Consider the following 18,935-nt stretch of genomic DNA (forward strand, 5'->3'; position numbering starts at 1 on the left):
TCAGCTCATCAATCAAAGGCTCTAGATAAACATTAGGATTTTTGACTTTATGTTTCCATGGAATTAGAAGGGATAACATAACATGTCCTTTCTTAATCATCATAGAGGGTGGAAGATTATAATTCACCAATATCACTAGCCATACACTGTAAGAGGTGCTTTTGAGACCAAATGGGTTCACATCATCCATACCCAATCCAAGTCTCAAGTTCCTAGGTTCTTCCTTGAAGCTTGGCCATGTGTCTTCAATATGCTTCCACACAGGAGTGTCTGTGGGAGTTCTCCAGTTGCCATCGGTTGATCGATGGGAGGAATGCCATGACATGAGCTTTGCAATGGATTTGCACTTGAACATATGTTGGATACGAGGGATTATGGGAAAATGTCGCAAACTCTTACGAGGCACATCCAAAGTTTTGAGCTCTGCTCTATATCTTGCCTCTCCACAAGTAGGACACACTCTTGCCTCCTTATGTGGTCCACGAAACAGAATGCAATCATTGGCGCATGCATGGATGTGCTTGTAATCCAATCCTCCAAGAGAGGTCACATGTTGCCTTGCCTTATCTCTTGAGGTCGGTAATTTATTCTCCCTTGGAAGCATTTTACACAATAGCCTGGATGTGAAGACCATAAATGAGGAAAAGTATTCTAGTAATTGATCCACTAGCATAATTCACAATGTTTGCAAAATAGACTTTAAAGCTTACTTAAGTAATGCATTCAAACTTGCATTGCTCCATCCATAGATGGTATGCAAGTTTAGTAACTCAAGGGAGGCACATAGAATAGAGAATGTGCACCCCTCAAACAGTGGTGTCGATGCTGCAATAAAAAGATCGTCCTACTCCATGCTATCATCCCTACCTAAGGACTGATGGACAAATAAGTCCCGCACCATATCATCAAACACCTCCTCCTCCATGGCCTCATGAGGTAATGGTGGAGGGGTACTATCACCATCACTCCATGCATCCATAACTGTCCCTCCTAAAGATCCCACCTCATATCGCCGAAGCTTCACCTCCTCACGACGACCATAGGGCAACATATGCGGGTGTCGCACTGCATCCTGTATCAAATTAAAAAAGGATCATATATCAAACACATGAACATCCATAGGTATCTCAATCAACCTCATCACTTTAACACTTACTCAGGATACGGTTGCATCCAATTCTTCATACTTTGATATGTGATTGAGTGTAATTCTACGTGCATGATACATGTTTCCTCAACATCGATCACACATACATTTGATTTTTTGCTCCAACCATAGTTCTCGATGGTGGATATGGAGAGATTCATCCTCACTGGAGCTACTTGTTGAAGACGAAGACATCCTACAAATAAACAACCCAAAAAATGTATTCTTCCTTGAGTATTTAATGATAAAAACTTTGTATCGCATCTATAAGTGCATCTGTATTATGGAACGCATCTATAGGCATGTCTAAAACATAGTGCAAATGTGCTGATAAACACACTTTTAGACACGCAGATTGCGGATTGGTTTTTTAACCTACTTTTAGTGCCACGCTTGCTTTCCTTTCAATACATAGGTCTCCAAGCATACACACATAACTCGAAGCACCCACAGTCATCTCCAGGCATAAACACTCATCCCCAAGCATACAAGAGAAGAAGGTGAATAACGAAGCTACCAAAAAAGGAGAGGAAGCTTTGAAGAAAGACAAGAAGCTTCCATACCTTTATCCAAGGTAAGTCTCTTGGTGGTTGGGCTTCTCTAGAAGCTGTTCTCTTTAGATTTGTCCTTTGTCGTATGCACGGAAAGGATGTTTTTTGTACTATTGTTCTTTTTGGGGTCAGGTGCATGTCCTTTTCACCTTTTTGTCGAAAAGCATCTACCAGAGCGTGTCTATAGGCGTGTCTAATAGTGCGTTAAAATTTATGGAAAACAAGGTAGACGCACCTATAGATGCTCTATTTGCTGCATCTATAGATGCGTTCTGATAGATAGTTTCTAAGATGGTAGTTTCCCCTTCCCCTTCCCCTTTCCCCTTCTCCTTCCCCTTCCCTTTCCCCTTCCCCTTCCCTCTTCTCCTTCTATTCTCCCTCCTCCTTCCATTCTCCCATCCTCCCTTCTCTTTCCTTTTTCCTTTCCCTTGCATGCATGTTTAAGTCGAATTTTCAATGCCACGTGGCACTCGTGAGGAAATAATGGATTGCATGAATGATGGAAATAAGTGATTGCATGAGGGAAATGGGACTGCAGCATGAGGGTGGGATAAAGAAAGAGGGCATGCATGATGGAAAGCATGAGTGGAAGAAAGCAATGAAGGCAGCGAAGGCGGACCCTAGTCTGCAGCACATGGAGGAACGAAGGATCCAAATGGAGCAATTATGGAAACATGCAATTTGGAGTAGGGGGTATTGAATCATTGGCCCAATTTATAAGTATCAACCTCAAATTATGTTGTGTCCATGTGGTTTATTAGGAGGTTGTTTCTTTGTACTAATCCCTCCACAAATTGTGTCATCTTGCAGCTTGATATCATGGGCAGGTACCCTACTCTTGTCGAGATAGCCTACCATCATGGACATAACAGAGGACGGCACTTCTATGATGAGGGGTTGATTATTGAGGAGCAGTATATCTGGGCTATTGGAGCGCCCCCCCAGGTATTTAAAAGTACTTAAATAATGTTAATATTATAAATAAAGATTTATTTTTTCATACAATGATACATGTTGTCCCTCGTTTGTGAACTAAATGTTTTGGAGTTGTAAGTTTTTATTTGGAATTTATAAGCAACGACTATAGATGTGCGTGGGATCGTGCGAATTAAAATGCGGTTGGCTATAAGAATTGAATTGCACACTATGGAAATAGGATTCCTGCAATCACACAACATTCTGTTCAACCACATAAAATTCTTCTTTTTAAAAGAAAATTTTGCAGAGCATCTATAAGCGCGTCTTTTTGTTTTTTTTAAATTTCTGCAGAGCATCTAATAGCACGTCTATAGGAACATCTATAGGCCCATCTATCTATTATATAGACGTGGGTCTATAGACGTGCTAATAGACGCACCCATAAGTTTTTTAAAAATAAGAAAATGCATCTGTCTGCACGTATATGGATGCATTGTGTTGTTGTGGAGTAGCCAAGCAATGCCACAAGAGATGGCTAATAGTCTCTTTAGGATAGGAACAATGTAAAAAATGCTCAATAGTACAATATATCATTTGACCAATGTCGTCCCAACCGGTAGGATGCCTAGTAGACATCACCATATGAAAACCTTTTTCTTTAGAGAAAGACCATTGTTCCATATGTAACGTAGGCGTTGAGTCCACCATCAGAGAGGTTTATCTAATCTCCAAAGCTAATTGGCATGAAGCTATATCCACAACGGGGGAATCAGTAGTCGATGAGCTTTTGTTAGTTGATGGCTATTAGTTTCATCATCAAGATGCCATGGTAACCAGTCTCTGATCTGGCAAGTTTCCAATCCTCCAAGCACTTTTGTATCTAAATATAAGAACTTATTCCAAACAAGTTGGAAGTGCATGCCCAAAGCATAATGTTGATTGTCTAAAAGGACATAAAAATACCATCATCATGAATCACATCCTTAACATGTTTGACTCCTTTATAGGCAAGATAGTATGCTTTTAGCGTTCTATCATGGTGAGGGGTGAGGGAAAGGACTTACTCCACTATATACTCTCCAAAGCCATGTTATTGCCCACATCTAGTGGATGTCCTAACCAACATAAGTATTGCAAAAGCATGTGCCAATCATCAATCAGCCAGCTAGAGCAAGGGCTACCATCTTGAGGGATGCACTATTAGTAAACCCTATATATGACATACGTTTGAGGGGTATTTAAAAACCCCTTATTTGTAAGTTTTTCATGGATAAAAATACCCCTTTTTCCTATAAAAACTTATGGTCTTCGATATGAATAATAATCCCCTTATGTAAATACATTTATGTAAATTTACCTTAAATTTTTGAATTAAAAAGCCCCTCCATTTAAACTCACGTGGTATACTTACATATTTTTAGGTGAACCCCCCGAGGCTGCCATGGATGCTCCCTTGGAAAGAAGCCATCATATCTCCCAATCACCAAATGCATGCGTACAAGCTCGAGTGCACATGGTTCTTTTTGAGCTGTAAAAGTAATAAGCATGATAGCTTTCTGGGCAATCACATGATCATGTATGCTCCTAATATTGAGGCCTCCATGCATTTTCGAAGAATAAATTGAGTTCAAATTTTGGGAGGAGAAGATCCTTTATCTTTGCATGCTTTACAAAGGCACTCCATTGCTTGTGACATGAAGGAATCCAAGGTCTCTTTATCCCATGCTAAAGCGGGCAAGTATAATTGTATGTATGCCGCAACGATTGCTTGTACAATTCATAGAAATATTATGCAAAGTCCAAGTTGAGAGCTTCGAGTAATCCAGCTTCTATAGAATGTGTTGCATCACCCAATAGTTTTCCTTCTTTAAGGAAATAGACTAGCTATTAGGACATCCCAATTGTCGTATAATTATTTGTCCTAGTTGCAAGATATGATCCATCCACAAAAGTTCATGCCAATCTTTGGCAATCAAAGGGAAAATTTGACTCATGAAAATGTATGTATAGACGAGCAGTAGCTGCTAAGCAATATAACTCCAAAGCATCCATGATAGAATGCACATTTGACTAAGCATTTCATGGGAAGGAAAAGGAGTCATCCATGTATGCTAGAGCCACAAAATGCTTACTATCAGGTAGTTGCATCCCATTTAAATTGAACTCATTTGTCAATTTATTCATGTGCAATAACAACACGTGGGTGCCAATGGCATAGAGTAAAGAAGGGGGATCCTTGCTGCAGTTATCTACCAAGTCTCCATGAGCAACTCATGAGAAGAAGACATCACTTCCAAGAATGAATCGAGCGGTACGATTTTGATATATCGAAGAGATAGAATTACACATCTTTGGACAAAAGCCCATTTTTGCATTAACTTAGCAGTCTAATCCTCGTCTAAAACCAATGCATTCCATCACAATCATTAGCAATGCACACACACTGTTAATAGATTGGTTAATAATATGCCACCGTGGGTTAACAATATACCACCGCTGGCTAAGTGATGTGATTTGATGGGTAGTGGCAAGTCCATAGAGCAAGGATTGTGCCTTGGAGCTAGATGGGCCCAAGAGGATGGTAAAAGAATGAGAAGAGAGACTGGTATAAAGATATTAGAGTTGGCCCTCCCTTCAAAATGTGACTTGTATTAAAGGCCAGATGGTTGACTTTGGTCTTCATTGTTGTTTGCACAAGTTTGAATACAAGCTCTCTCTTCTCTTCCAAGAGTCTTTTGGGTGTTCTCTTGTTTCCATTGTAGTGCCCTTGTGTTTGCCACTCCACCCCCCTTCACTCTTCTCTTCCCTTCTCCTCTCCCTCCCTTATCCCCTCTCTCCTCTCCTTTCCCCCTTTCCTCTTTCTCTCGTGGAAACACATTGCAAGAATCCAGAGGCTACTTGAGTGTAACACTTGCAGATGGCTCGTGCATTGCATTGCTCTCACAAGGAGTAGCTTGGAGTGGAGGCTCCATCGGCATCTCTTCAACATCCCCATGACACGTGAGTCACTGCCGAGACTCACACATTTTTGGCACCATTGCTGAGGAATGGAGATATGCTTTTGCATTGCACTTGTCTTCCTTCGTTTATGTACCCATTGCACAAGGCTTCAAGCTTAACTTGGAGCTTTGTTAGTGGAGTTATAGGAGAGGAAAGAGTGAAATTAAAGTGAGATTTTTGGACGGAAAAGTTAGGAAAGCTGTCGTTTTCTGTTGGAAAGTCATTTTGGATCATTTGGAGCTTGTTTTTTATGCTTTTCAGTGTTTTGAGTTGATATGAACTTAGTTTGTAAGATTGTTAAGGAGTGTATGATGTCCAAACACACAAAAAACAACAAAAAATGATGATTCTTGCTGAGTTTGAAAGTGGTTTTGTGTGGTAGAACTCACCCCTCAAGAAATCTTGCATTTTGGCTTGCAAAATTCGTTTTTATTTCAAGTTTTTATCATTGGCTAGGTAGATTAGGTAGTTTAGCATCCCTCCATCACAAAAAAACATGAATAGAAACTTCCAAATCATTAAGAATCATCAAAAACCAGTCGGCAGAACTGTGTGTCTCTATCCCCATGGCTCGACACGATAGCGGTATTTGCCATCGCCGTATCCCACCAGTCAAACTTGTGTTGACCCATCACCATAGCTCTATCTCATCAGTCAAACTTGTGTTGAGCCATCGCCTTAGTGCTATCCCACCGACTTGCTATCTCGTCGGCCGTACTCTATCCCGACGACCTCACACATGTCAATACCTAACCCACTGCCCTAATTAATTATTGTCAGTCAACTATCCCCACGATCAAACTTGCATTGACCCGATGCCATAAGACTATCCCGCTGGTCGTTGCTTTAGCCCTATCCCCACAGGTCATTGTCATAGCTCTATCCCGTTGACTTGCTATCCCCATGGGTCATTGCCTTAGCCCTATCCCCATGGGTCGTCACCATAGCTCTATCCCATCGGCGGTCAAACAGGAGTTGAGTTGTTGCCGTAGCTCTATCCCGCTAGTCGTTGCTTTAATTCTATCCCACGGAGTTACTATACTGCTAGTCATTGCCATAGCTCTATCCCCACAACCATAGGGATAGCTCTGGGAACACAAAAAGAAAGAAAAAGCACATGAAAATAGGGGCCCCAAGAATCAAGAAATGATGAAATTTGCGGGCAAATTGCATTGAATTAAACCCCATTTTGAAATTGTCGCCCCTTGACCTTGCATCGAGGTGGACTCAACCTAGAATTGGGGCATCAACTGCACAGACTAACACATGCACTTGAGATCAGGAAGAATCCTAGGAGCTAACCTAGAGCACGAAGATAGTGCCTCAAACAACATTCTATCTAGCTACATGCCGAGTTTCACAACTATTTAGCTAGAATCCTCAATAATTGGTGCCAACTCACTGCACAGACCATCCCAAGCTAAGTTCTCTAGCTTTGAAGATTCAATGAGCTTTGATGGAGGGGTGAAAATCCCAACCTTAGTGCCTTTGTAGCTCCAAACTTTAGTTTAGTGCATCCTCAATCACCTACTCCTTCCGCAACATCTCAAATACGGGATTCATTTCTAAACATGCTAGGAAGGTTTGGATGGACAGACCTAGTTGACCTACTAAACCCATTTGTTGCTCAGCAGACTAGAGCACTAGAAGAGCCTCAAGTGCTGGCCCAACCACTGATGTCAGAAGAAATACTTAGCGAACCAAGTCCCATGAGGCCTAATGGAAATCAACCCTTGTCGTATCAATTATTTGATGATAGACAATCCTATGGGGATGGATTTCGACCCACATTCTCACAAGGGTCTCAAAATCTAGAGCAAAGGGTGCAAATGAGTAACCTTGAACACTCACAATTAAGACCCTCCACCTCAAAAGCCCCTATGATACCTCCTTGGCAGCAAAACATGGGAAATATTCCCTACCCAACAAGTGTCTCTTATAGGCATATGCCTACAGGGAACATAGCAGTCCCTAGAGGACCTCCAAACCAACCTATTAAGTCGAACTTGATGCAAGTCACAATGCCAATGCCTACTGGGCCTAGATCCTCCCATCCCAACCTTGTGCCATCAAATCCATGGAACCTTCATTAGGACCACCAATGTATGGGACATCGCCCACCATTCCACAACCTCCTCATGTATTGCAAATGGTCCTTATGGATGAAGCTATGAGAATCCTAGTGCAAGCACTAGGAAGGGGGACCATTGCTCCACCACTAATGTTTCCAAGAAGGGACACCAATCCTGCAAGGAGAAAGCCTATCACAATCTCTAAGCTAATCATCAAGTTTGTAGGAGAAGGAGACCCAGTCTCCCATGTTGAGAGGTTTGAACAAATCTATGACACCTTTGGTGAGATTGGGGATTTAGACAAGGTCAATGCTTTTAGCTTGAGTCTTAAAGGCAAGGCTCGACAATGGTTTAGAGCCTTAAACCTTGAGGAGAAAATAAATTGGGACACATTGCGTAGATCTTTCATTGTGGGGTTTGCCCCCAGTGGTCCCAAGTGGAGTCCGCTTAACCAGCTTTATAAGGTGAAGTAGAAGGACACTGAGTCCTTAAGTGACTATATCACTAGGATTAAACATCTGAACTCGTGATGTGAATCCCATCAGAGGATGAGTGATGTGCAACTTTTGCCACGCTTCCTCATAGGGCTACGAGATGCTAAGCTACATGATTATTTGTTTGCTATGAATCCCACACCATTTGAGCTATGCAACAAGATGACGATACACTTAGGGGATAACATGAGGGAGAAAACCCAATAGGATAAATCCTTAGCTTCCTCTGATATGTCCCAAATAGCATAGGATTCAACCTCAGAAGCAACTAGGGATGCAAACATGATGCCCAAAGTGTTCAACAATGATGGAAGAGTTGGCCACATATCTATTAAACAAGTTGAGCCAACAATGGAATATAGAAGCACCAAAAGATGCTTCTAGCAACTCCCATCTCTTTCCACAAAGAGATAACATATGGTGTGGGGTATGCACTAGAAATTATCCCACTCAGGAATGCCCTCTTCTTAGAGCCAAGCCAACACTCTACTATTCCCATTGTGTTCATTGGGGAAATCATGATACATCCCAATGTCATCATCCTAGGGTGATTCCTCAATCCATGTATCAACAAAGGTCACATCTACCATTTCCCTCACCACCCAATCCATCCAATCAGGCACAATGGGCAATACAAGGAGCCACATCAGCCAATCGGGGGTTTCCATTTTCCGAGCAAAAACCCCCGAGTGACGAGCGGACAAAAGGTGGGAGGGTCATAATATATAGGCTCAAGTCATTTTTGGAGAGCACAAAATTCCAAATTATTTCAAGGAATATGTACCTACATATGAAATATTAATGAACACAAATAGATATAAATATACCTTTATATAATATACATATATAATGTCCAAATGGTGACTTATTTTGACTTTCAAATATCCTTTCTTTTCCTTTCACCATTGGTTGGATCATTAAATTTTGAGCAAATATCCTCTTTGCAGCTCCTCAGGATGAGCTAAGAAAAATATATAACGTCTTTTTAATAGCCCCTCTGAGTGTATTATGTTGAAGTAATAAGGTTTGAAGAGCTTGCCCCAACACTATTCCGCCGGCGGAATACCCTTGGAGAGCCTACAAAGAATGGGTCATAACTTTTGCTCCTTAGCTCAGACTGAGGAGCTGTAAAAAGGAAAAATAAGATTGAGGAGCTGTAAAAAGGAAAAATATTCAAAATTTCATGATCTATGCAATAGTAGGCTTAAAATTGTATTTTTTATTGGGATATAAGAGATAAATTGGAAATTTCAAGATGTAAATGAGAGTTACAACTTTTCCTAATTCATATTATGGTAGGAAGGAGTTCAGTAGGGACCACATTTCCTGAAAAGTACTTAGGTTTGGAGAATTGGGAATATTTTAAAAATACCTCCCTTGCCTTCCCATATTTGATAATGGACTAGAGATTAATTTATGATCGATAATAATGGCTTCAATTATGAGATTTTCAATATCCTTTTCCTACTCATCCAAGGAATATGGTATACATTGTTACATGAGAGCTTCTCAATACTTCAAATATGGGATTGCTAAAGCTAAGGGAAACCCTTTTAAATCGATTGAATTACCATAATCCTCAAAAGAGAGTATGGTAGGGAGGGATTTATAGGAGTTTCTAAAGTGTTCACTATTTGTTCATATATAGATGATATTGTCTAAAATGAGGGTTATAATGATAAATAAGTAAGTATATGGTTCCATAAACGAGAATTATGAAAGAATTGTATATTCCTTTGAGAAATATACTAGCATGGTTGGTGTCAAACATTATCGCTTGAACTTTTTTGCTCGTAGGTTTTTGCTCGAAAAATGTGCACATCCTCAGCCAATCAAGGGCAATTTAGGGCAAACCCCTACCAGTACTGGGACCTCAACCACCACCTCCACGAAATACTCCCCTAAATCAAGTATTGGTGGAAGAGCTAAGCTACCTAGTGATTGGGGAGACCCCAGACCTACCTTCAATGGACACAACTATCCCCAAAATGGTGACAATGCAAATAGGTCCAGCATTATAAGTCACTACATTATACAAGGTGACCAATACATTTTAGGCTACTAGACAGCACCGATTCCTCAAAAAATGGGAGATAGGAATAACTTCACCAAGGAACAACCCATTCAATGCCATATGTGCCAAGGGCCACACCCTGCCAATGAGTGTCCGTATAAGGGGCAATCTAAGAATCCAATCACATGTGCACTAGCCTCTAATACACCACCACCAATGTTATGCACTGGGTGTGGTGTGGACCATATTTTTAAGGATTGTTGTGAGACTTGTTAAGGATTGAGAGAGGCCAAGTGTCATCAGTATCCTTTAATGTAATCATGAGGTTGCAAGCTAAAGACCTTAATAAAGGGCTTCATAAACAAGCCAAAAGGGATAAAGCTACCATGTCAAATCCTAGAGAGGAAACTGAATTAGCATGAGTAAGCACCAAGGGTGCAACAAAAAATTGGGAAGGGAAAAAATAAGGTCATCATCCAAGATGGGTCAGATGAAGACCCGGGGGATTCACAGGGGGAAACTTATGATATCACGTGAGTGTACAATAGGGGGTTTTTTTGAAATGAGGCATAAGCTTATACATTAGGGGTGGGGGCCCTTTTTATTTTTTCCCAATATTGAATTTAAGTTAGGGGGCCATGCCATATTTAAGAGGGGGAGACTTAGTATAGCCTACCCCTTGCGTAACTAGTCCGAACAAGTTTGGTTTTGTTTATGGTTTTAAATAGTCATAGGGAAAGTAATCAAAATTTGCTTTTTGTGTAATCTAAATGCTTGAGAAATAACGTAGATTTAAGGAAAGGGGGGGACATAATAGAATTTTGGTGGTATCTTATGAGCTTAAATAGGGGTGTTTTATCATCCTACATGGATCTTAAATAGGGGGTTTTCTTGAAGTTCATGCATGCAGGTGACGCCCCCCTTTAATGAAGAGTGAATCCCCCGGGGATGAAGATATAACCTCTCTAGCAACATCATCTTCCTCTGATGATACTCTCTCAAATAGTACTAGCAACAACCACCCACATGAGGCAAATGAGGCAACAATAAAGGCCTCAACCCATAGCCAATCCACAACACCTAAGGGTCACGGTGAATATCCCAACCCATGGGTGGGGAAACAATGTCTCACTAAGGTACATAGTTGGTACACAAGTGCCAAGAGGAATGTTAGCTGAGTCTCAAGGAAAGCAAGAGTGCTAATACAATTCATCCTAGACATGAGATAAATGCTCGAGCCTCAAAAACCTTGCAAATACCTAAAAGAGTAGAGGAAGAAGGTGTGTCATTCCCTTCAACAGAGGCATCCACCCTAATGCAACAGATGTTTGAAGAAGAACCTTCCTTGCAACAACTAAAGCATTAGGGGAGAATTGGGGTCTCAAAAGGGCCTCCAATTAGTGTTTCCTAATTTCAAGGGATTAGAGAGTGATTTGAGGTGTACCAATGAGAGTGCTAGAAGGTGTGGGGCAATGGTATGTTGAGGTGAGGGAAGGCCTATAGAGAGCCCCTATTGGTTGCTCCCCTTACACTAGGGACCACCCAAACCATCCCCCCCCTCTTAACCCATGTTTGACCCTCCTACTAGGTGCACCTCCCCCACATGCGCCCAAAACTACCTTCAATGGGATGGTAGGGCCCTTATGGTGAATTTTTCTTCTCCCCTCCCTCTTTCTAGGACCTCTGCCCCCCACTGTTCTGGTCCAGCCTACCAAATCACTTAGATTTGAACCAAATCCCATGCATTTTCCCTCTCCCCCCTCTTTGCTCCCTCCTGCTCTGGCCTGCTTGTTGCAGCTCCTCTCTGTCTCTCTCTCTCTCCCCTCTCCCTCTCCCTCTCCTGTGCCTCTGTTGGAGCTGCTTTATCCCTCTTCTTCTCCCTTTCCTTTACCTTTGTTGCTGTTGCTCTGTTGTCCCTCTCCTTCTCCCTCTCCTGTGCCTCTGTTGTTGCTACTCTGTCCCTCTCCTTCTCCCTCTCTCGTGCCTTTGTTGCTACTACTCTATCCCTCTCCTTCTCCTTCTTTTGTGCCTCTGTTGGAGCTACATTGCCTTGTGTAGGAGTCCCATTCTTGCTGTTGCAACCTCTGCAAGCATGGTGAGCAGAAAGGCTACAAGACCACGCAATGCTGTGACCTCTTGTGTCTTCCACAACACCAGAAATGCATTGGATGAGTGGATCCCTTGCACCTACAGCTTAAATGACTGGACAGTGATGAAAGGATCAGCCAAAGGTCCACATAAGCTTCCCAAGAGCAAGAGAAGTGACATCTTGCATGAGTGGAAGGGGTGCATCTTGAAGTTCAAGTTTGGGAAGAAAGGATGACTCACAAAAGTGCAACATGTTTACATGGGAAAATATATGCGGCTTCCTCCATCATTCAATCAATCTATGATACCATCACACTATGAGCCTTTCTATCTATGTATCTTTTTCACCTGTAAGTGTAATGAGTCCATTTGGAAATTTTGTGTTTGGTTTCTAAGAGTTCTTATTCATGGTGGTAGTTGTCTTCCCTTCTGACCTTGAGGAGTGGGAACCAGTTGAATCATTCATAGGCAAGTTCACTCTGATTCACGAGGATTTAGGTAAGCAAATGATGCCCCATACACAAATAACTCTCACCAAGCAAGGTATTGGTATAATGCAACATACATCACTCCAACGATATCATCAAGCTATGGCTGTCTGCAGCATTTAATTTTTTGTCTGTCAAATCCTAGTTATTACTTCAAAAGATGATGGACAATTAAATTAAAATGTTATTTCTTTAAATGTTTTCTCCTTTCAGTTCATGGTGGTAAATGTTTTTCAAAAAATTTGGGGATTTTATGATTAATTTTAATTTTTAGGGTTTTGATTTATATTAAGGGGTAAGAGCCCTTTTTACATCACATTCTCACTTTCACATTTAGAGAGCCATAGAAACTCGAGTCCTCAAAAGTTACTCCCTGTATCAGCTGCTATTTGCCATGGATTCAGGTAGAACTGCGTTCCATGACCATCTCACGAACTACATTTGTAGATCATGAGGAAGAGCTATTTTTAGTGTTTGATTCCTTCCACACGCTTGGCATGTGGCCTCTCTTATATTATTGGAACACATGGACATGAGCCCACCTCTTTATATGACTCACTCTTCCTATTTTTTGAAAACCCCATAATATCCCATACACAAATAACTCTCACCCCATACCAAGGTATTTATCATTCATACACATGGTATTTATAATTATCTATTCCACTCATCCTCTCAATCCCATACAATATCTTAGAAAATAGAAATAAGTGAGCCGTTAGGCTATCACTTGATACTAAAACTCTTATCAAACATAGAAGAAAACAATACCAATGCCATATAAAAAATATCAATTTTTGGCATCACACTACCTTGCATTATCTTCATTGACAACACTCCAACAACCATGAACATTGCACGATCTAGAGGATTGGATTGAGATTAGAAAGGGGTCATGTTAACAGATTGGTTAACAATATGCCACCGTTGGTTAAGTGATGTGATTTGATGGGTAGTGGCAAGTCCATAGAGCCAGGATTGTGTCTTGGAGATAGATGGGCCCAAGATGATGGTAAAAGAATGCAAAGAGACAGTGGTATAAAGAGATTAGGGTTGGCGCTCCCTTCAAAAGTTAGCTTGTATAAAAGGCCAAATGGTTGACTTTGGTCTCATTATTGTTTGCACACGTTTGAATACAAGCTCCCTCTTCTCTTCCAAGAGTGTTTTGGGTGTTCTCTTATTTCCACTGCAGTGCCCTTGTATTTGCCACTCCACCCCCCTTCACTCTCCTCTTCCCTTCTCCTTCTCTCCCTCCCTTCTCCACTCTCCTCTTCCCCTTTCCCCCTTCCCTCTTTCTCTCATGGAGACACATTGCAAGAATTCGGAGGCCACTTGAGTGACACTTGTGGATGGCTCGTGCATTGCATTGCTCTCACATGGAGTAGCTTGGACTGGAGGCTCCATCGGCATCTCTTCAACATCCCCACAACACACGATACCACCGAGACCCACACACACACACACAAGCATGTGCACGTGCATGCATGCACACACACACACACATGTTTTTTAATAAAGAAACCGTATATTTCTATGTGGGAAACCTAAGAAGAGGTGACTCCCCCCCCCCACACACACACCACACACACGTGCACATGCACACACACATACACACATGTTTCCACTTATACATGTGTGTGTGTGTGTGTGTGCATTTAAAAAATAAAACCTTTTAAAAACATAGCACACGAAGCTCAAATAAGGGTAGATAAGAAAATTTTCATCATATGGGTGTACATGAGATATGTATGAAATTGGTACAAAAGTGTTGAATTTCTCATGTAATCTAGGCTTTAAGGTTGGGTTCCACTCACTTGCTACCATTTGAACCAACCAGCTGTTAAAACAATGAGGTTGAACTTGGGTAGACAAGTAATGCCTATATTCCTTGGTTTGTTATCACTTTACCTACTTCTATTTCTTTCCTGCTCTCTATAGGCTTAGGTGAGGAGTTAGTCCTGATAGAGTGCGGATCGTACTTAGCCTAATCTATCACTCAATGAGCATAAAGATCATGGAGGATCAAACCATAGAAGAAACTCCATGAGAGAGAGAAAGGAAGTATGAAACACTCAATCTATTCCAATGTGCTATATCAACAATACATGATAGGCCTCTTATATAGAGAGAGCCTTTAGAATAGTCAAACCATGTGGGATCCTCTCATCCACATCTCTCCTTATGGATATCCTCAATCCACATCTCCACATCATGTAGTCCACATCCTAGGGTGGCTACTTTAATTCTTTCCTATACCATACCTTAGCCTTTAATTATGTGCTCATGGCACCACAACTCTCAACACCTCCCCTTGGTTCCATGATCCTTTGGCTACTGCAAGGTGGTCAAATGTGAGTTACATTCCATCACCTCCCCTCAGTGCATGCATTGCTACTTAAGGTGGTCAAGTGTGGTTTTTACATGTCAATACCTCCCTTGGGTGCTTTCATAGCTACTCTCAGGTGGTCAGGCTTGATTTGCAAATGTGTGGGCTAAAGGTGGCAAGGATGTTGCTCCTCAATGCTTGACGTGGATGGCGTTCGCTTCTTCTCTTGACGTAGCTTGATGCATGATGCTTTGTTCTTCCATGTGCCTTAATGCTTTATGTGTATGCCATGCTTTGTGCTATGGTCATCTCATGCACTTGTGCTTTTGGCATGCTTATGACAGGGATGTGTGCATTCATGCTTTGCTTTATCATTTGTTGCAAAGGTCTTACCAATTGAGTTCTTTCAATATTGGTAGTGTCTAATTGCATACAATGATTATGACTTGACAAGCGCATAGAGCTCAAAAAAACGTTCACTTTTTCCTTTTGGAGCATGTACAAATTCTTCTTGGATTGGAAGTTACGGCTTGTCAAAGCTTTTGTGAAGAAGAGGGGCCTTGATGATGTGGCATAGGGATTCACATGCTAAATTCCATACTATGCTTAGCAAGGGACTCTGTGCTTAGGTGGCACTATGGTGACTGTGCATGCTTATGTAGCAGTCTTCTAACCAGACTGAGTTAACTCAAGGGTAGATAAACTGAACTATGGTCCAAGCATGGAACTTAACCATACTATCTTTACCACCCCTAACCATGGCTTAAGGTGGGTTAACTTAACTAGTCCTATCTGCCATGTGTCATTTTTTTTGTGACCTTGGAGAACCTTAGCAACTCTAGTGGTGACGATGTTGGTGGAGATGTAGTATGGTGTCGCGGTTCATTGGAGAAGCTTCAGAGAGCAGCTAAAGCCATTGCTAGTCGTGGCATTGAAGGCTGCCTGTCACGAGGGTGTGGAGGTTTGCATGGGCTCGAAGCTTGGATCATGCATTCCATTGGTCATCGTGGAGGCGTAGCTCTAATCCTGTACCCATAAGTCTGGTGTTGGAGGTGGCTGTTACAGAGCGTTGCGGAGCCTTGTGACGATGGAGGAAGCTTTAGAGGAGTTCGCATGTCACTGATGGAGAGGCCACATGAGCCTTGACTATTGTAGAGCTTGCAGGTGCAGTTCAGTGCACATTGCTGGCATCGGCTACATGGAAGTTGTGCTAGCGATGGCCGATGGTGGAGAGCCTTATACACTATGTACGGCTATTGGAGGCATAGTTGTGGAGCGGCCGTCAACTATTGACAAGGTCTACTGAGGCTGGAATGCATATCTGGCTCTTTTGCAATAGACACTGTCCGCAAAGTTCGCCCGAGACCTTAAGTTGTTGAGGTGGAGGCGAAGGCTCGCTGTTGTAGTTGGAGCAGGGGAAGAGTTAGAGGTCATTGCTCTGAGAAGGCTACTAAGGAGCTTGTTGAGTCGAAGTAGAGCCACCTTGGAGTCCTATATGGTGCATTTGCAGGCTTTTGCTTTCCCATGAAAGGTCGATTGTAGGAGCCGCTTGGAGCTTCTATTGTTGGAGCGTGCTCTTTGAGCTCGCTGTCTTCCTGCAACTTCTTGCTTCGTGGTGGTTAGAGCTCATAGATAGCTCTGGTTGTTGTTATGTCTTACCATACTGAGACTAGAGATAGTAGCTTAGGAGTCTTCAAGACACTGCTTTCAACCTTTTAGAACACTCAAAATTTCTCAAAGAAACCTTAGAGAAAGCAAGAAGAACGGAATGAATACTCTCCAAAAGACCTTGTAGAAAGTAACTCTTTCCATGAAGAATCTGTCAACAAAACAAATCAAAGCAGAACACTCTCTCTCAAACTGAAGCTAAAGGATTCCCTCAAGAGACAACTCTCTCATGAAGAGCTCTCAAATGCTCTCACAAAACTCTCAAACTCACAAGATCACGAAGATGGAAGGAACTCTCTCTCGAAAGAAGATCTCTCAAAACTAATCTTTCATTCTAAAACTAATCTAGGAATGGGAGCAATCCTAGTGAACTACTAATGAGCTAAACTAAGAGAACTATACCAATGCTCTGATACCATGACAGAGTGTGGATTGTACTTAGCCTAATCTATCACTCAATGAGCATAAAGATCACAGAGGATCAAACCATAGAAGAAACTCCATGAGAGAGAGAAAGGAAGTATGAAACACTCAATCTATTCCAATGTGCTATATCAACAATACATGATAGGTCTCTTATATAGAGAGCCTTTAGAATAGTCAAACCATGTGGGATCCTCTCATCCACATCTCTCCTTGTGGATATCCTCAATCCACATCTCCACATCATGTAGTCCACATCCTAGGGTGGCTACTTTAATTCTTTCCTATACCACAACTTAGCCTTTAATTATGTGCTCATGGCACCACAACTCTCAACAAGTCCTAGTCCTCTTCATGCTCTAACCTGTGTGGTTTTCTTACTCTCAATCTCCAATGACCCTTTCTCTCCAAATATATAAGGAACCAATATTGATAGTAGATTGGAGTTCGTCTTTACTATTTCTTTAGCCTAAGGCTCAACTAAATAGGATTAATTTTTTCAAAATCACAACTGATCTCTAGAACTAAGATATTTTAAAGAGGTGATCCCAAATACTTTGAAACTGTCAATGTCACAAAATCACTACCATCCCCATTATAAGTGATGGACCTTAGAGAGCCACAACACTTGTAGGTCCTCTTATACTATGAGAGAATATCACCCCTTGCCAAATATAGCAACAAGCCCTCATTGTCCTTGTTCTCCAAATACCATCTATTGTGAGATATACTGATGGGTGGCCTTGGAAATGCCTTGGGAGCCTCGTCAGGGGAACTACTCTACTACCAATAATTTTTGCTGACTTGGTGGCTTGATGTTGATAAGTCCTCGTTGCTGGACACTAGACACTATAAATAGCTTCTTTTGAGCTCTAGGTGAAGCATATTTAGTTGTACTTTTATTGGGGGTTTTGCTCAGGGGAGTCACTATGTATAAACCCTCTATATCACGTGCGTTCAAGGCCTATATTTAAAATCCCTTATCTGTAAATTTTTTCATTAATAAAATGTACCCCTTTTCTATACAAATCTGTAAATTTTTTCCAAAACTATTTTAAATAGTCCCTTATGTATATTTATTTCTGTAAATTTTAGAAATAAAAAATATCCTTCTGTTGAACTCACGTGATAGGGTTACATATGATGAGTGACCCCCCCGAGGGGTTTTGGTAGGAGTTGGAGAAGAAGTGAATCCCAAGGGTTAATTAAGTGAATGAAAAAATAGCATTTGTGTTAGAAAATATTCATAAAATGATGGGACAAAGCCTAAAACTAAGGACAATATAAATTTTGGAGCACAAAGTCCTTTCTTAATGCAAAAAGCATACAAAAACCTACCTAAAGCATACAAGAACCTACTTAAACCATAGAAAAACATATCTAATGTAGTATTATACTATTGATAGTAGATTGGAGTTGGTCCTTACTATTTTGGGACCGTCTTTTGTTTCCTATGTACAATTGCTACTCACTAATGCATCTGCCAAAATATGGGTTAATGGTGACTTGATCCCTCCTTTTCCTTTGAGGAGGTCGATTAGACAAGGCTGCACTCTTGCTCCCAAATATTTGCAATTGCTACTCATTCCCTTGGTTGGCTTCTCAGGAGTCTGATTTAGGATGAGAACCTCTGTGGATTCAACTATTGTCTGGTAAGCATTTGGTGTGCCAACAATTTACTAATGACACAACCCTTCTCGGGGGGGTCACTATGTATAAACCCTCTATACCACGTGCGTTCAAGGC

The sequence above is a fragment of the Dipteris shenzhenensis genome, chromosome 3 (genome assembly GCF_047967505.1).
Source record: "Dipteris shenzhenensis isolate YYH24624 ecotype China chromosome 3, Dip_SZ_1.0, whole genome shotgun sequence".
Taxonomy (NCBI): Eukaryota; Viridiplantae; Streptophyta; class Polypodiopsida; order Gleicheniales; family Dipteridaceae; genus Dipteris; species Dipteris shenzhenensis.